The sequence below is a fragment of the Mustela nigripes genome, chromosome 14 (genome assembly GCF_022355385.1).
Source record: "Mustela nigripes isolate SB6536 chromosome 14, MUSNIG.SB6536, whole genome shotgun sequence".
Lineage (NCBI taxonomy): Eukaryota > Metazoa > Chordata > Mammalia > Carnivora > Mustelidae > Mustela > Mustela nigripes.
Genome location: NC_081570.1, coordinates 61,468,759 through 61,477,673, shown reverse-complemented (window position 1 = coordinate 61,477,673; position 8,915 = coordinate 61,468,759).

The following is an 8,915-nucleotide window of genomic DNA, read 5'->3' as shown; positions in this document are numbered from 1 at the left end:
CAGTAAACTCAATGCCAATCTTTTAAAATATTTTTCTTTTTCAGTCTCTCTGAAACTTCACCTTCATGCACAATTATAAAAATGAGATGATAGTTTCTGATTATTGCACATAAAAAAGGTGTTGTACTGCATTAGCCTAGGTAATAATAGTATATGGTAGTTTTCATAAGATCTGGGAAAAGTGAATGCATTTTGGCTATGTTTTCAATGTGTAGACTTCACTTAATGAAGAACTGGATGGAAAGGTGGAAGGAAAGTATGTGAGGAATCATGGATGACTTCCAGGTTTTTGCCTTGAGCAATTTGGTGGATGATTAGAACATTTATCTAGATAGAAAAGACCAGGAGTATTGACAGAGGAAGACAAAAGCACTTTAAACAGAGATGCGTACTGGACTGTTTTCAGTGAGGGAGAAGAGACACAGCAGGCAGGTACGTATACGAAACTAGAACTCAGTGTTGAATATATTATGGCCAGTCGAGACAACTTCAAAACTGCTATAAATGAAACATACAAAATAGACTGTATCTTGATGAAATTATATGACTAAAATAAGGTTTATTTTGTTGTTGCTTATTTCTTTATTTTTATGTTCGTGAAATTACAGCATGTTTGCAGTCTAGATATGGAGAGATACAGACCGCAGATACAGGAAACACAGATAATTTGGTAACTTGCTCCTTCTGTACTGAACTCATGGCAAATGTTTCTATTGTATTTAAACATTAGTAACAAGTAAAAAAGAATTTCTCCAAAACTCTTTACTTTCTTCCCCCTTCTCATAGGATAGCTTCCACAGACAGCTTTTGATTTGACTGGATAATAGTTAATTAGAAACTCTATTAACTTTAACCAATTATAATGAGTGATGATCTTTCTTATTAAATTTCATTAAAAATTGATCCCAGTGATATATAAGCAGTGAATTTTATAAGTTAATTTATGACCTTGTCAATGTGTCTGTACATTTAAAATCTGCACTTGGACCACTTGTTATAATTATTTCTTTGTGTAGTAAAAGTTTTCCAGTTCCAGATTTTATTAAAAGCATTTGAAACTTCTCCGAAGAACAGGATATTGGTGGATGAAACTTCTCCGAAGAACAGGATATTGGTGGATATAATTTACTTTCTCAAACCCCAAGGCTAAAAATAATAGGAAAGAAACCAATCATGTAAAACTTCATTGAGTAGTACAACATTTTTCAACCTGCAAATGAAATGAACACTTACTTGATTTCCAGAGTGGTGTTTTAAAAGATTTTTGCCCCAAGATGTAAATGCTTTAATTCTTTTCTGGGCAATATGATACTCTCCTACAATGAAGTAGTAAATGAAAACTAACTTGAACCATCTGAATGTTCTGCAGAGAGAAAAGAGTAGATATGGTGAAAAAAACAGATTTTAAAAATCATTCATATTACCACAAATTGTTGGTTGAAGCAAAGATTTTAAGAGCCTTTAAGGAGGTTGAAGATTCAACAAGCAAATCAGTAACACCATAAAACAGTGCCCAAATATAGACATCAGAGTTTAGATTGTTTTAGCAATACAATTAGGCACAATTGAAGGAATATAATTTGGGCACAGAGAGCTGAGAAATGACAGTAGCAGATGGATTGTACCAATCTGCAGCAATCAGAGATGAATCGCTAGGTTTGAATGGTTGAATTTCAACTGATTTCTGTGCATTGATTTTATATCCTGACACTTTACTGAATTCCTGTTGAGTGGTTGAATTTTATATTTTGGAAGCCTACAAGATTCCTACAGCCAGAGGCTTCAAAAGAGACTATTTCGTCCAACCAGCCCAGAAGGAAACATTAAGTCTGTTACCTTCAATCATTTACTTGCATGGACAATAATGCCCTTGGGATGAACATCTTTGGACACAAATGTCAATAATCAACCTGATTTACAGGTGGATGATAATAGTGACTAATTTACATGCATTTCCCCCCTTCACCTCTTGTTCTTAAAATATCAGTGTGGTTGAAAATTGGCAGCTTTTATTATCCTTTTACTCCAATTTTTGGGTGCATTTTTGGTATTGAGGTATAACTGACATAAATTATATTAGTTTCAGGTATACAACAAGATAATTTTATATTTGTATATATTGCAAAATATCACTGTGATAAGTCTAGTTAACAGGTCACCATACATAGATACAGAATTTTGTGTGTGTAATGAAAACTTTAAGATGTACTCTCTTATCAACTTTTTAAAAAAATTTCCTATCAACTTTCAAATATGAATATAGTATTATTAACTAGAGTTGCCATACTATCCATTACATCTACCATGACTTATTCATTTTATAACTGGAAGTTTGTACTTTTTGACTCCCTTCACCGATTTGGCCCATACCCTATCCTATTTCTTCCAACTATGAATTTGTTCCTGTTCTTGGTACCTATGAGGTTTTTTGTTTTTGTTTCTGTTTTTAAGATTCCACATATAAGTGAGATCACAGTTTTTGTCTTTCTCTGTCACTTAGCAACTCTCAAGGACTATCCATGTTGTCATAAAAGGCAAGATTCCTTTTTTTTTTTTTTTTTTTTGCAGATGAATAATATTCCGTATGTATATGTATCACAATTTCTGTATTCATCCCTCAATGGACAATTAAATTGTTCCTGTATTTTGGTTATTGTAAATAATGTTGCAACAAACATGGGAATGCTTTATTTTTCTGAGGTAGTGTTTTTATTTTCTTTAGATAAATAACCAGAAGTAGAATTGCTGGAACATATTATAGGTCTATTTTTAACTTTTTGAGGAAACTTCATATTCTTTTCCATAGTGGCTGCACCAGTTGACATTCCCACAAACAGTGCACAAGGGTCCTTTTTTCTACATCCTTGTCAACACTTGTTATTGTCTTTTTTATAACAGCCGTTCTAAAAGGTGTGAGGTGATACTGCATTGTGGTTTTGATTTGCATTTCATTGATTATTAGTGATTTTGAGCATCTTTTCATGAATCTGTTGACCATAGCATGTCTTTGGAAAATATCTATTTGGATCCTCTGCTCACTTTTAAATTGTTTTTCTGAGTTTGTAATGAGTTCTTTTTGTATTTTTGGATAGGGTACCTGGTTGGCTGAGTCAGTAGATCATAAGACTTTTGATCATATGGATTGTGAGTTCAAGCCCCACACTGGGTGTACAAATTACTTAAAAAAATTAAAAATCTTCAAAAACCTGAATGGATGTTTTACATATTTTGGATATAAGCACCTTATTAAGTATATTTGCAAATATTTTCTCCCATTTAGTAGGCTGTCTTTTCACATTGTTGAGAGTGTTGTCTTTCTATTTTAATGTAGTCCCACTTATTTATCTATCTATTTATTTATTTATTTGTGTGTTTGTTTTTAATTTATTTTTATTTTCAGCATAACAGTATTCATTATTTTTGCACCACACCCAGTGCTCCATGCAATCCGTGCCCTCTATAATACCCACCACCTGGTACCCCGACCTCCCACCCTCTGCCCTTTCAAAACCCTCAGATTGTTTTTCAGAGTCCATAGTCTCTCATGGTTCACCTCCCCTTCCAATTTCCCCCAACTCCCTTCTCCTCTCTATCTCCCCATGTCCTCCATGCTATTTGTTATGCTCCACAGATAAGTGAAACCGTATGATAATTGACTCTCTCTGCTCGACTTATTTCATCACTTATTTATTTTTTATTCTGTTGCTTTTGCATTCAAAAAATCATTACCAAGACCTATGTCAAGGAGTTTACTGCTTGTGTTTTCTAGGATTTTTATGGTTTTAGGTCTTATGTTCACTTCTTTAATCCATTTTGAGTTAGTTTGAATGTAAAAAGCAATCTAGTGGTCCAGTTTTCCCATCACCATTTATTGAAGAGAATATTCTTTCACCATTGTATCTTTTTGGCTCCTTTGTCATAAATTAATTGACCATATATGCATGGATATATTTCTGGGCTCTCTATTCAATTGCATTGATCTATGTATTTGCTTTTATGCCAATACTATACTTACTCTTTTGATTACCAAAGCTTTGTATACAGTTTGAAGTCAGGAAGCATGATCCCTCCAGCTTTGTTCTATATCCAGATTGCCATTAGCTATCTGGGGTCCTCTGTAGTTCTATACAAATTTTGGGACTGTTTGTCATGTACATATAAAAGCTGCATATAAAAATTTTTGCAGGAATTGCACTGAATATGTAGATTGCCTTGGATAGTATGGGTTTTTAACAATGCTAATTCTTGTAATTCATAAGTATAGGATGGCTTTTCACTTATTTATGTGTTCAATTTTGGTCACCAATGTCTTATGGTTTTCAATATACAGAACTTTCAACTCCTTGGTTAAATTTATTCCTAGGTATTTTATTCTTTTTGATGCAATTGTAAATGGGATCATTTTCTTAATTCCCTGATAGTTTGTTATCAATGTATAGAAACACAGAAGATTTTTTTGTATATAATTTTGTATCCTGCAACTTTACGAATTCATTTATTAGTTCTAATATATATATATATTTTTTTTTTCTGGAGCTTTTGAGATTTTCCATATATAGTATTGTGTTTTCTATAAATGGTGGCAGTTTTACTTCTTCCATTCCAATTTGTATGTTTTTAATTTCTTTTCTTTTTTGCCTAATGCTCTTCCTAGGAATTCCAATACTATGTTAAATAAAAGTGGTAAGAGGGGACATCTTTGTTCCTGATCTTAGAGGAAAAGTTTTCAGCTGTTCACCATTGAGTATGATGTTAGTTTTGGTCATATATGGGCTCTATTATGTTGAAGTACATTCCCTCATTACCTTAGTCGCTATCCTTACATCTTGAGATTTTATTAAGACACGATGTTGAATTTTGTCAAAAGCTTTCTCTATGTCTCCTGAGATAATCATATGATTTTTATCCTTCATCTTATTGTGTGATATCACAGTTATTTTTACTACTTTTTTCTTTTAAGCTCAGACTAGCTTTATAAATGATCAATCCCCTATCTTTACTATATATTTACCTTCCCAGTGAAATTTATTCTTTCATATGTGTTCTTGTTACTAATTAGTACCCTTTTCAGCTTAAGGAAGTCCCTTCACCATTTCTTGTAAGACCAGTTTAATGGTGATGAACTCCTTTAGTTTTTGTTCATCCAGAAAACTCTTTATTTCTCCTTCAATTCTGAGTGCTAATTGCTGGGTAGAGTATTCTTGGTTGGAGTTTTTTTTTTTTTTTCACACTTTAAATATATTGTGCCACTCCCTTTTGGCCTGTAAAGGTCTTATGGTCTTTTGGGAGTTCCTATGAAACAAATTATTTTTCTTTTGCTGGTTTTCAAATTCTCTCATCTTTAACTTTTGACATTTTAATTATAATATATCTTGTTGGGGTCTCTTTTGGTTCATCTTATTTGGAACACTCTGGGCTTCCCAGATCTGGATGTCTGTTTCTTTCTTCAGCTTAGAAAAATTTTCAACCATTATTTTTTCAAATAAGATTTCTGCCTCTTTCCCTTTTCTTTTCCTTCTGGGAGTCCTATGAAGTGAATGTTAGTTCATTTAGTACTGTTTTGTAAGTCCCTTAATTTATCTTCATTTTTTTTTCTCTATTATTTTTGTTATTGCTTTGTGTTCTCTTGCATTGTCTTTCAGTTAACTTATCCTTTATTCTGCTTCATCTAGTCTGTTGCTGAACCCCTCTAGTGAATTTTTTTTTTTTTTTATTCAGTTCGGGTATTTTATTCTTCAGCTCTGTGACTTCTGTTTGGTGCTTTCTTATACTTCTCATCTCTTTGTTGAACTTTTACTGTGTTTGCACATTCTTCCCTTTATTTCAGTGAGCAAACTATCTCTATGACTGTTATTTTGAACTCTTTATCTGGTAAATCACTCATCTCTGTTTCAATATTTTCCCCACTTATGTTCTATATTGTTCTTTCATTTGAAACACATTTCTGTTTCTTCATTTTGCTTGACTGTGTTGGTTTCTATACAGCCAATGAAAAAAACACCTCTGTTTTAAAGAAGTGGCCTAATATAGGAGATGATGCATGTTGTTCAACTGTGCCCCAGCTCTTGGTTTTCTCTCAACCCTTTATGCTTGTCCAAGTAGCTATTATATTTTTAATAATACCTAGTACTTAAGGATGTGCTAAATCTGTCAGTGTTTCAAAGGGGAGAATCTCAATGCCAAGATCTGGGCTGATTAGAAGCCAGACCCATATACTATGCAAATATATAGTCCTACCGGACTGTAAGCATAAATCCCACTGGCAAAAAGAGCCAGGCAATCTGGAGGTGTCCCTTGGGCAGGAGAAACAAAACTGAGGATCCAGACAAGTGCATAAGCTCTCCTCTGTGAGATACTGGTGAGCTGGAGCAAGGGAGGCAAGGAGTGCCAAGATGGCATCTACAACAAGCATTCCTTGAGAGTAACTTGGTGGGCCACTAGATGAGTACCAAACTTGAAGCTTGCCCCTGAGGCTAAAGCAAAGAAGCAAAGAAACTGTCTATTCAGACTCTCTGCCCATTTTTAAAAAAAATTTTTTTTAAATTTTATTTATCCATTTGTCAGAGAGAGAGAGAGAGAGAGAGAGAATGAGCGAGCACAAGTTGGGGGAGGGGCAGTGGGAGAAGCAGGCTCCCTGCCCAGCAAGGGGCCAGATGTGGGACTCGATCCCAGAACCGTGGAATCATGACCTGAGCCGAAGGCAGCCGCTTAACCAACTGAGTCACCCAGGTGTCCCTCTCTGCCCATTTTTAACTGATTTTTTAAAAACGTTTTAATTTAAATTCATTAGCTAACCTACAGTATATTAATTTCAGTGTACAATTTAGTTATTAAACACCTCCATACAATACCCTGTGCTCATTCCAATAAATGCACTCCTTAATCCCCATCACCTATTTAATCTATCCTCTCACCAACCTCCACACTGATAACCATCAGTTTGTTCTCTATAGTTAAAGAGTCCATTTCCTGGTTTGCCTCTTTTTTCCCCAATGCTTGTTTGATTTCTTAAATTTCACAGATGAGTGTAATCATATGGTATCTTTCTCGTTTTGCTTGGCATACTCTCTAGCTCCATCCACATCATTGCAAACTGCATGATGTCATTTTATTTTTATGGTTGAGTAATATTCCACTACACACACACACACACACACACACATATGGATAAAGAAGATCATCAGTTGATGGATACTTGCGCTATTTCCATAGTTTGACTATTGTAGACAATGCTGCTATAAACACTAGGGTGCATGTATCCCTTTTCACTAGTATTTTTTTTATCCTTTGGGTATATTCCTAGTAGTGTAATTGCTGGATTGTAAGGTAGATCTATTTTTATATTTTTGAGGAAATACCATATTGTTTTCAGATTTTTTTTTCTTAAGATTTTATTTATTTAAGAGAGAGCATGAGCAGGGGGAAGGAGGGAAAGAATCTTAGGCAGATTCTGTGCTGAGCCTGGAGCCTGAGACGGGGCTTGATTTCAGAGCTCTGAGATCATGACCCAAGCTTAAACCAAGAGTCAGACACTCAGCCAACTGAGCCACCCAGGCGCCTGTTTTTCAGATTTTTTATTTAAATTTTTAACCTGACCCAGAATTGTATTCTCCTAGACCATAGCTCACTGGCAAGTTGCATGATGTGCCAAGTTTGGCTTACTGTGGCTCAGGTAGATAGCTTGCTAAGGAAGGAATTCTTTCTCAGATGAGACTCATGTTTTATCCCTCATTTAAAAAAAAAAAAGTTAGAAATTTCTGTAAGTTTAAACAATTGAGAGGATGTAACACTAGTATGCTATATAAAGGTTAGCACAGTGGTACTGGAGGGAAGGAGAATGTTTAATAATCTTTAATAAAGTTCATTACAGGAAATAATACAATTTTACTAAGTATAAACAGTAAAAGTTATGTTCTTCAACTTTAATAGAAATTGTCTAAACAAAATTTTATAGGCACAAAAGATTTTTTTTTAAAGATTTTATTTATTTATTTAACAGAGAGAGAGAGAGAGGAGATCACAAGTAGGTAGAGAGGCAGGCAGAGAGGGAGGGAGGCAGGCTCTCCTTTGAGCAGAGAGCCTGATGTGGGGCTTGATCCCAGGACCGCGAGACCACGACCTGAGCTGAAGGCAGAGGTTTTAACCCACTGAGCCACTCAGGCGCCCCTAGGCACAAAAGATTTAAGTTAAACGAGGCAGCTAAGTTACTTCAATTTTTTCTTTTGTACTAAGTGAATCTAGAAAAGGTAATTTTCAAGTAAATTTAAAAAAAGGTCTTTTTTTGGGTAATTTAGTTCTTGATATAGCTGAAAATTTATTTAGATAAACAACACAGAAACATTTGAAATCCTTTAGTTTTGAGCAAATTAAAAATATTTTTAAAGCTTTTTCTTTCCATCTTGATTCTCCTAGACTACATCAAAGCGCCTCAATTCTGGGCCTCTAGTTCTTAAATCCAAAGGACATCACAGTGTATGTAAAATACCATCCCTGATTGTGTGTAGTAAAACAATTACTAGCTATCTGTGGCAGTCACTCATACATTTTGCAGCAGGCATTTTGATTTCAGCTCTATGCTGAATTTTGTAATTTAATATAAATAGGGATGTTGCTTAGCCTCAGAAGATGAATGATCAACACAGATTATGGGAATTAATTCTGGATTAATATGATCAAATTATTGTGATTTTCAGCATATCATTTAGGTATTTGAAACTTTAAGTTAGTATACAATGGTAACATGCTTTATTCTGTTTTGCTTAGTTGTAGAAAAAAAATGCCTGAGGTAGATTAATACCAAATGTTGGATTTTTTTCCCCCCATGCCTTCCTTGGTCACTGTTCATTATTAACTGTGCAGTAAGTTTATGGGCTATATTTAGTTACAAATAACAACTATCCTCTATAAAACAAGAG